Source organism: Carica papaya, chromosome 4 (assembly GCF_054855325.1).
Source record: "Carica papaya isolate Zhongbai chromosome 4, ASM5485532v1, whole genome shotgun sequence".
Lineage (NCBI taxonomy): Eukaryota > Viridiplantae > Streptophyta > Magnoliopsida > Brassicales > Caricaceae > Carica > Carica papaya.
In genome coordinates this window covers 24,731,365-24,741,873 of record NC_142312.1, presented here as the reverse complement: position 1 = coordinate 24,741,873, position 10,509 = coordinate 24,731,365, and positions in this window count along the sequence as shown.

Genomic DNA, 10,509 nt, shown 5'->3' with positions numbered 1-10,509 from the left:
TGGAGACAGAACCAGTTAGTTCACAATTGTTCTGATTTCCAGTTTATATTCTTATATTGCTCTATTTGTTTATTATTATATGGTGCATGTTCTAAATTTATATTTTCTATAGCCTTATCGATTTATCTGGTTTATTTTGTTGTATTGCATCAGCATGAACATGGTTTAATAGATCTATAAATGAAATATGAGATAGTGGTTTGCGTAGTTAATTGTTTTGTTGATAGAAATCTCTATGTGAAAGACTTACTGGGTACCCAGGGAAAGGGTGGACGGGTCTGGTACATAGGTAACTCTACCGTGAATGTTACCTTAGGTGAACGAGACTAGAAAGTCCCTTACCAAAAAGGTTTAGGATAAATGATTCACCCTTATACCGAACGGGATATCTAGGCGATAGAATGTTTGACATCCATTATCGGATGGGGAATGGGGACGACCAGTTAAATTGGATATTGAGTTTATGAGTAGGGGGACATCCCTATGGACTTACAGGGGTACCGATAAGCAGGTAAAAATAGAAGGTTATCGTTCCTTGGTATTATATGCGTGAAAATAAAAAGTGGTATGAATATGGGTCTCCATAGGTTATTTTTAGAAAAACTCATTACATAAATACAGAATAAATGATTTACATCAAATTAAGGATTCTATTAGTTATTTTTTTAATTTTTACCAATCTTCAGTTTTTCGTATATGTGATATTCTTACTGAGTTAGTGTAGCTCACCATTTCATTAACAATTTCATATTAAGATGACCAAGATCTAGATCTCGATCAACAAAAGGGTTGTGAGTAGTTCACCACCCATACTCCTTTCAAGTACTACTGAAAGTTATCCTAAGATATTTATTTATTCGCTTTTCTTTAATTAACGTTATCTTTTAATAGGGACATTCCCATAGCCCTATTGGCTATTCTAAACTATTGTATAAGGAATATAAATCTTAAACTCTGTTATTCACTTTCACATTTAAAACTTTAAATTCATTTCTATTTAAGGTTCTGGACCTCTACAGTTGGTATAAGAGCCGCGTTCCTCAGAACTATTCTTTACACAAAGACTTAAAAAAAATATCAAATACGAATTATCGCTCAACCCTTCATTATGAAATGCATGTACAAATAGATGAGGAGATGAAGGCCCCCACTAAACTGAGCACCCTAGGAGGGTTCACTTCGAAAAGATGTTGACCAGCTCTTTGAGATGTTGGAGAGACTCGTCGCTACCCAGCAGGCTCGGGAGGAAAGGAGGGAGCTACCTGACCATCCCCCGCTGCCATAGTTTGAGCCACCCTTGTAGTGGGAAGATCCAGAGCTATCCTGGTAAAACCCTACTCCTCCACTGTACCATCCGACACCACCACAGTACAATCTGGTGCCTCCACCTCATCATCCAATACCGCACAATACAATCTGGTGCCTCCACCATATCATCCGACACCACTACAGGGCCACCTAATCCCTCCCCAGTGCAAATTTAGTCCATCTTCCACGGGACCCAGTTCTACCCATGATGGACCCAAGCTACATTGAAAGATACAAAAGACTAAACTCATATACTTTTGCATGAGCATCCTTTTGAAGAAGCCGAGTACTGATTAGCTGAGACAGAGAAGGCTTTTGCGACTCTTGGGGTGGTTCCCGAACATAAAATTGTACTTACCACCTACATGCTTATGGGAGAGATAGGTAGCTGGTGACAGCTCAAGCAGGCCACCCTGCCCGTTCAAGTCACTTAGAAACAGTTTCTGATGGCCTTCAATATAGAGTATCTCCCAGAGCACTTCCGACATCTGAAAGAAATGGAGTTTGCACATATAGTCCATGGTGATATGACTATATCGGAGTATGCCTGAAGGTTCCTAAAGTTGGGTCGGTATTCCCCTGAGAGCACGATGGATAAAGACAAGAAGGCAAGGAAGTTCGAGTGGGGCCTTTGTCCTGAGATTAGATAGCAGCTGTACGTATTTGAGCTCAGTACTTACTCAGCTATTCTAGCCAAGTCATAGCTAGTAAAGAGGAACTTTCACATATTTCCTCTAGTAGTGGAGAATCCCAGACCCCCAGTTTCACACCGCAAACCAACACCCACTGCACCAGTTCAGCAGAACAAGAGACCTATGCCAGTAACTCAGGCTCCGGTAACAGGACGCGGTATGACTTATCAACATTGTGGCAAAGATCATGGGGACCAACCCTGCTATCACCTCAACAATATTTGCCGCATATGTGGGATTACCCAATACTATGCGAGAGAGTGCCCGTGAAATCAGAACCAAACCAGACCTCCTATCTAGGGTAAAGCTTACAACCTCACTCATAAGGATGCTGAAGCCAACCCATATATGATACATGGTACGTACACTATCTGTAATCACCTTGCACATATTTTAATTGATACTGGTGCTTTACATTCATTTGTCTCACATGTTTTTATACCAAACTTGAATGTATTACCTAAAAGACTTGATTATATGTTGTTTGTGTCTACTCTTGGTAGTAGGACACTACTAAGGGAGGTTTTATACAAAGCTTGTATTATAGACATAACAGATAAGAAATTGAGTGTGGACTTAATAGAGATTGACACGGAAGACTTTGATGTAATTTTAAGAATGAATTGGTTAATGATGTATCACGCTACCGTAAATTTTTTTCACAAAAAATTTGTATTCAACCCTCCTAATAAAGAGTCATTTACAAGTTAATAAAAATTTTAAATATTATTCCCTCATGGCAATTTTCTAATTATAAAGTGCTTTAACTTGGTTATTTTCTCTACACTAGGAAAATCTAAGAAAAAAATTTGTATTTAAGAGATTTCAGTAGTTCGAAACTTCTCGAATGTGTTTCTTGATGAACTACCTGGACAATCAGTGGACATATAAGTTGAGTTCACCATAGATCTTCAACTAGATACCCAGCCTATCTTAGTTGCCCCTTACCGCATGAGTCGTGTTGAGATGGAAGAGTTGAGAAAATAGATCAATAAATTACAGAATAGTAGGTTCATCCGATATAGTGTATCCCTTGGGGTGCTGGAGTCACATTTATAAGAAAAAATAATGGAATGTTAAGGTTATGTATTGACTACAAGGGATTGAATAAGGTCACGATCAAGAACAAGTACCCGTTCTCCAAGATCGATGATCTTTTTGACTAGTTGCAGGGTGCTCAGGTCTTCTCCAAAATAGACTTGTATTCAGGTTACTATCAGGTAAAGATCAAAGCAGAGAACATTCTCAAGACAGCCTTCAGAACCAGGTACGGATACTATGAGTTCCTGGTCATGCCATTTGGACTAATCAATGCACTAGGTATTTTTATGGACTTGATGAATAGAATTTTCAGACAATTTCTGAATCAGTTTGTTATTGTATTTATCGATGATATCCTATTCTATTCAAAAAGTAGGGAGGAACACGCTCACCACCTGACTCAAGTTTTGTAGGTTCTTAGAGAAAAGAAGTTGCATGCAAAGTTGAGTAAGTGTGGATTCTACCTCGAGCAGACTACCTTTTTAGGGCACATTATATCAAGGAATGAAGTGTCAGTGAACTCCAAAAAAGTTTAGGTAGTGCTTGGTTGAGAGAAATTGACATCGGTCAAGGAGATTCATAGTTTTCTAGGAATGGTAGGTTATTTTCGTAAGTTTATGGAAGGATTTTCTAACCTAGCTGCTCCTTTGATCCAGCTCACGAAGAAAAACGTTAAGTTTGAACTGAACGAGGACTATGAAAGGAGCTTTTTAGAACTCAAGAAGCAGTTGACTACTACACCTGTGTTGGCTTTACCAAGTGGGACAAGTGAATATGCAATTTATAGTGATGCCTCCTACTTGGGGTTGTGTTGTATTCTGATGTAGCATGGGAAGGTCATAAATTTATGGGTCCAGGCTGTTGAAGAATCACGAGAAAAACTACCCCACCAACGACTTAGAACTTGCTGCTATTATCCACATCTTGAAGACCTGGCACCACTACTTATATAGAGAGAGTTTTGAGATTTATGCCGACCATAAGAACTTGAAGTACATATTCACTCAGAAAGATCTCAACATGCATCATAGACGTTGGATAGAGCTCCTCAAGGACTATGATTGTAATATTTTATTTCACTCAAGCAAGGACAATGTGGTAGCCGACGTGCTCAACAGAAAAAGTGCAGGTATGTTAGCTCACATAATAGTTTCGAAATGCAGAGTAATAGGGGTCACACAACAGATACAACTTTAGAACTTGAAGAGAGTTACATGTTTGGCCCACCTAACTTTTCAACATGAATTGATCTAGAGAATAAAGGAAGTCCAATCCGCCAATTTCATCCTAACAGCTCTCAGAAAGAATGCATAATAGGGAGTAAATTCAGAATTCCGAGTCTCTACCAATGGGTTACTCAGATTTCAGGACAGGGTGTGTATTTCAGGTGACAGTAAATTAAAAAAGAATATCATGACAGAGGTTCATAACTCAAAGTTCATCATGCATCTCGAAAGTATTAAATATATCAAAGTATATGACCCCAATTTTAGTAGAACATGATGAAAAGAGAGGTAACTAACTTTATTTCTAAGTGTCTAGTATGTCAACATGTCAAGGTAGAGCATCAACACTCAAATGGACTACTTTAACAATTACCGATCCCGGAGTAGAAGTGGGAACATATCATAATAGATTTCGTGACAGGATTGCCTATGGAACGCTTATGACATGATGCTATTTGGGTAATTGTCGACCAGTTTATCAAGTATTCTCACTTCTTAGCATTCAAGATGACTGACCTCTTGGACAAGCTAGTAAGAATGTATATTCGGGAGATAGTCAGGTTACATGGAGTGCCAGTGACAATAGTATCTGACAGAGACTCCAGGTTTATTTCTCGATTTTGGTCTAGTTTTCAGTAAGTCATGAGAACGAAATTGTCTCTTAGTACTGCATTCCAGCCTCAGACCGATGGACAATCAGAAAGGATGATTTACATACTGGAAAATATGCTCTGAGCTTGTGTTTTAAACTTCAAGGGCCATTGGGATGATCATTTATCTTTAATAGAGTTTACCTATAATAACAGCTACCAGGCAAGTATCGATATAGCTCCGTACGAGACATTGTATGACTGCTAATATAGATCGCCGATCTGTTGAGAATAGGTGAGTGTTAGAAAATTGTTCGGCTCAGATCGTGTGGAGGAGACTACAACCAAGATAATTAAGATCAAGAAGAACATTCAAACGACTCAGAGCAAGCAAAAGAGTTATGCAGGCACACGAAGAAGGGATTTGAAATTTGAGAAAGGTGATCGAGTATTCCTCAATGTCAATCCTTTCAAAAGAATCAATATGTTTGGCAAGAGGAAAAAATTAAATCTCCAGTTCATTAGGCCATTTGAGATATTAGACAGAATTGGTACGGCCACCTATAGGCTGGCACTACCTCCAGATCTATCCAGGATTCATAATGTGTTTCATGTGTCCATGCTACGCAAGTACAACTTGGACTCCTCACACATATTGTCCCATAAGCGCCCTTCACTCCAGGAGGATCTATCATATGAGGAGGTACTAGTGGGGATTATAGACCGAAAAAGTAGAGTACTCTGCAACAGAGAAATTTCCTTTGTCAAGGTCCTATCACAGAATCACACACAGAAAGAGGCCACATGGGAGCTAGAATCGGACTTTAGAGACAGTATCCTCAACTGTTTGACTAAGTGAGAGGGTGACAAATGTAAGGGACCAAATTTCTTCTTAAAAGGGGCAGAGTTGTAATACTTGAGTTCGAATTTTGGTCTGGGATCAATTTCAGTATTTTAAAAAATAAATAAAGAATTAATTATAATTTAATTTTGTTAAATTATTGAAAAAAATAGGTAGGGATGTAATTGAAAGCAATTTTGGGAGAAAGTGATAAACATTGGAGTTTAATGGGTGTTTTTGAAAGAAAAATTAAAAACAGGGAGTCAAAGTGCAAAAAAAAAAGGCAACGTCAGCAATCCTGATGAATCGGAGTACGCCGCGTGTCAAAACAAGCTGACGTCAGTGTCATGTGGGCAATCCGCGTGCCCAGTGATCTGAAGATCCATGTTTGATACCGCGCGTGTGAATGGCAGACCAATGAGATCAATCGGAATGAACGGTTCAGATTCGTCCATGTAATCAGCATAAACAGGAAAAGATCGGATGGCCTTCCTCGCTCTACGTTGACGCGAATGGACGGTCCATATCAACACGAGATGGATATAAATACCTCAAGTCGCAGGAAAACCCAAAGCCTAGCTGCCAGCTCCCGCCAGAGAAGAAGAACCATGCACCAGAGAAGAAGGCCGACTGCCGCCGCTTGGAATTTGGGGATTTAATTCCCCAAAAAATGTAAAAATTTTTTCTTATCCGCTCATAATTTGATTTCGAGCCTCCCTATGCCCATATTGGAGAAAGAGGGATAGCGGGTGAGCCAAAAATCACGTGTAAAGCTCAGCGGAGCTGTCACCGCCTAAAACTAAAAATTCCTCCGATGAGCCCCTTTTCGCTTCCTGTTTCGCATGATTTTTCGATCATTGTATTCGCCGTCATTTTCTTTACAGGTTAGTTAAAGAAAGAACCCTAACCACGAAGGAGGAGTGGCGGAGCTACTGCACCCGGAGACCCCCCAGCCAGTATGTTCGATTTTTTGTGATTTTTCAGCCAACTGAGGTCCCCTAACGTATTTTTTGCAGGGATACATGTACAATCGGCCAAAACCGGTTAGGTCGAGGCAAACCATCTTTGTGGGCGGTGGAGCCAGCACTGAAGCACGGCGGCACTGCAGTGTTGGAACCCTAAAATTGGTCGAAAAGCGTTTTAAATACCAATTTTAGATTTTTAAGGTATTTTTAGGTACGTGACGAATGTTTTGGATTGTGTAGAAAAAATTTAAGAAATTTTGTACCCGTTAGGAGGCGTAGTATATAGCGCGACGTCTCAAAATACCGATTCGGATAAGGATTCCTCACCCTATTATCCGTTACGGTAAATTGAAACTTAACGATGTATAATTTTATGCTTTTGTAAAAATTTAAAAAATTTAAAAAATAATTATAGGTTACTAATAGAGGCGATATCGATTAGTTCACAATTGTCATATTTATTGTTTATTTTCTTGTACTGTCCTACTTGTTTGTTATCATATTGTGCATGTTCTTAATTTATACTTTTTATGGTCTTATCGATTTTTCTGGTGTATTCAATTATCTAATTACTCGATCCATTATTATGATAAGTTATATCATCTGCATAAATGTCGTCTAATTGATCTGTAAATATAATATGAGATATTGGTATTCGTTTTTTGGTTGTCTTATTGATGAGAATCTTTATGTGAAAGACATACTGGGTACCCAAGAAAAGAGCAGATGAGCCTGGTACATAGGAAAATCTACTGTAAATATTACCTCAGCCGGACAGGGCTGGAAAGTCCTTTATCGGAAAGGTTCAAGAAATATAGTTCACCCTCATACTGGACGGCGTATCAAAGCAATTGAATGTTTGACACCTATTACTGGACTGGGTATGGGGACGGCCAGTTAATTGTTAAAATTGAATATTGGGTTCACGAGTAGGGGGACATCCATGTGGACCCAAAGGGGTACCAATAAGTAAATAAGAAAGGAAAATTATCTTCTCTTGTTCTCTTATGCGTGAAAATAAAAAGTGGTATAGATATGGGTCTTCATAGGTTATTTTTTAAAAAACTCGTAACAGTAAGTATTAAACAAATGTCTTTAAGTTAAATATATTTAATTAAAGTAAGAGCTCCATTAGTTGTTTTTTTTTTATTTTTACCAATCTTTAGTTTTTTGTATCTGTAATTAATATGATATTCTTGTTGAGATAGTGTAGCTCACTATTTCAGATCAAGAAAACTAAGATCTAGATCCCGATCAATAAGAACGTTGTGAGTAGTTCACCACCTGGACTTCCTTCAAGTGCTAGTGAAAGTTGTTATAAGATGCTTATTTATTTGTTTTTCTTTAATTATCGTTTATATTTTAGAAGGGATATTTCCGTAGTCTTATTGGGTATTCTAAATTGTTATATAAGAAATGTAAAATTTAACTCTATTATTCAATTCTGCATTTAAATTATAAATTTATTTTCTTTAAGGTTCTGGGTCTTTACAGTTGATATCAGAGCCACGTTCCTCTGAACTATTCCTTATATAGACTTAAAAATACCAAATACAAACTATCGCTCAACCATTCTTTATGAAATATAGGTATAAGGATATGAGGAGAGGAAGACCCTCACTAAATTGAGCAGACCGGGATGGTTCGCTTTGAGAGGCTGTTGACTGACTCTTTGAGATGTTGGAGAGACTCATCTCTGCTCAGCAAGCCTGGAAGGAAAGGAGGGAGTTGCCTTACCCTCATCTGTTATCATAATTTGAGCCACCCTTACAACGAGAAGATAGGGAGCCACCCCGGTACAACCCTGCTCCTCCACCGTATCATCCAGCATCACCAAAATACAATTCGGTGCCTCTACTGTATCATCTGACACCACCATAGGGCCACTAGGTCCCTCCACAGCACAATACAATCCCTCTTCTACGGGACCCAGTTCCACCCATGATGAACCTAGACTATATTGAAAGGTACAAAAGACTAAACCTATCTACTTTTTCAGGGGCATCCTCTTTCGAAAAGGTCGAGTATTGGTTAGTTGAGATAGAGAAGACTTTTGCAACTCTTGGGGTGATTTCCGAACAGAAAGTTGTATTTGCCACCTACATATTTGTGGGAGAGGCAGGTCACTGGTGGCAGCTCAAGCAAGCCACCCCACCCGTTCCAATCACTTGGGAACAGTTTTTGATGGTCTTCAATGCTGAGTACCTCTCATAGCACATCTGTCATTTGAAGGAAATAGATTTTTCACACTTAATCCAGTGTGATATGACTGTGTCGGAGTATGCCCGAAGGTTCTTAGAGTTGGGTCCGTATTCTCTAAAAATCATGATGGATGAAGGCAGGAAGGCAAAGAAGTTCGAGTGGGGCCTCCATCATGAGATTAGACATTGTACGTATTTAAGCTTAGCACCTACTCAGCTGTTCTGGCCATGGCACAGCTAGTGGAGAGGAACCTTCACATCTTTCCTCTAGTAGTGGGGAATTTCATACCCCCAGTTTCACACTACAGACTAGCACCCACTGTATCGGTTCAGCAGAACAAGAGATTTAGGCCGGTGACTCAGGCTCCTCCTTAGGCTTTGGTAGCAGGATGCGGTAAGACTTGCCAACACTGTGGCAATGATCATGGGGACCGACCTTGCTATCATCTCAACAATAACTGCCGCATATGTGGAACTGCCCAACACTACGCGAGAGAGTGTTCGTGAAATCAGAACCAGACCAGACCTCCTATTCAGGGCAGAGCTTACAACCTCACTCAACAAGATGCTGAAGCTAACCCGGACATGATACATGGTATGTACACTATCTATAATCACCTGACACATGTTTTGATTGATACTTATACTTAACATTCATTTGTCTCATATACTTTTATACAGAACTTGAATGTATCACCCGAAAGATTTGATTCTGTGTTGTTTGTATCTATTCTATAAATATAACACTACTAGGCGAGGTTATATCATAGACATAGCAGATAAAAAATTGAGTATGGACGTGATAGAGATTGACACGGGAGACTTTAATGTAATCCTAGGAATGAACTGCTCAGCAGCATACCACGCCACCGTAGATTGTTTCAACAAGAAACTTGTATTCAACCTTCCTAAGAGGAGCCATCTATAAGTTAATAAAAAAAATTTTAAATGTTATTCACTCATGGCAATTTTCTTATTATATAGTGTTTTAACTCGGTTGTCTTCTCTACATTAGGTAAACCTAAAAAAAAAGTTATATTCAAGAGATCCCGGTAGTCCAAGACTTTCTGGATATATTTTCTGATGAACTACCCGGATTACCAGTAGACAAGAAAGTTGAGTTCACCATAGATCTTCAGCATGACATCCAGTCTATCTCGGTTGCCCCTTATTGCATGAGTCGGGTTGAGATAGAAAAATTGAGAAAACAGATCAATAAATTACAGATAGTGGGTTCATCCGACATAGTGTGTCCCCTTAGGTACTGGAGTCATATTTGCGAGAAAAGGGGATAAGATGTTAAGATTATGTATTAATTACAAAGGATTGAACATGGTCACAATCAAGAACAAGTACCCCCTCTTCAGAATTGATGACCTTTTAATCAGTTTTAGGGTGCCCAGATCTTCTCTAAAATAGATTTGCATTCTGGTTACCATCAGGTAAAGATCAGGTAGAGAGCATTCTCAAGATAGCTTTCAGAACTAGGTACGGACATTATGAATTCCTGGTCATGTCGTTTGGACTAGTCAACACACCAGTCATTTTTATGGACTTTATGAACATAATTTTTAGAAAATTCTTGAATCAGTTCGTCATTATGTTTATTGATGATATCCTGGTATATTTAAAGAGCATAGAGGAA